Source organism: Crocuta crocuta, unplaced genomic scaffold (genome assembly GCF_008692635.1).
Source record: "Crocuta crocuta isolate KB4526 unplaced genomic scaffold, BGI_CrCroc_1.0 scaffold39, whole genome shotgun sequence".
In the NCBI taxonomy this organism is placed as follows: Eukaryota; Metazoa; Chordata; class Mammalia; order Carnivora; family Hyaenidae; genus Crocuta; species Crocuta crocuta.
Window position 1 is genome coordinate 4,471,100 of NW_027533334.1, and position 705 is coordinate 4,471,804.

Genomic DNA, 705 nt, shown 5'->3' on the forward strand with positions numbered 1-705 from the left:
TCAGACGCGTTCCCCCGAGACATGGGTAGGAGTCGTTCAATCACAGTATTGTGGCAATCAGCACGCGGCCTAATTGCCCCTGACACAGGGAGGGGGGGGGGGAATCTCCTCTCCCCACCTCTTCNGATTTACCCCCAGGCGGCGCGGCTGCAGGGGGAGGGGCATGGCTGGACCCGCCTCACCAGCGTGTCCCGAGGATGAAGGGACCGCCTCACAGCCGTGCTCCGCATAACGCCCCCTTTGTAAGAGCCCGACAGCTACTTCCAAAAGCTGAGTTTGTTGAAGCAATGTCACAGGGCTTCCACCACATTTTCCCGAATCGAGTCCTTCCCCCCCTCACTCTCAAGCCCCACTTACCCCATTCACAAACACACTTTTCCCTCAACCGCTTCTTTTCGGTTGCCGAAATACAAAACAAGGCGCCCTTGCCTCCCCACTAATTTTTTAACGGTGCGCTTTTCTTTTTAAACCAATAGTGGGGCTTTGCCCACCACCGCTCCACAGGCGACTAGCGCTTCTCCTCCTCCAGAGTGGTCTTACTGCCCCCCGACCCCCGGCAGTCTCTCAGGACAGGCCGACTTAACGCGACATACCGTGTTCTTGAGGCACGGCGAGCGCTAGCTGGGGAATCTTGACCCGGAGAGGTGACCAGGCGTGTCCGGGCACCTCCGGTACCAGTAGAGCCCGGAGCCCGCCAGGCGGCCG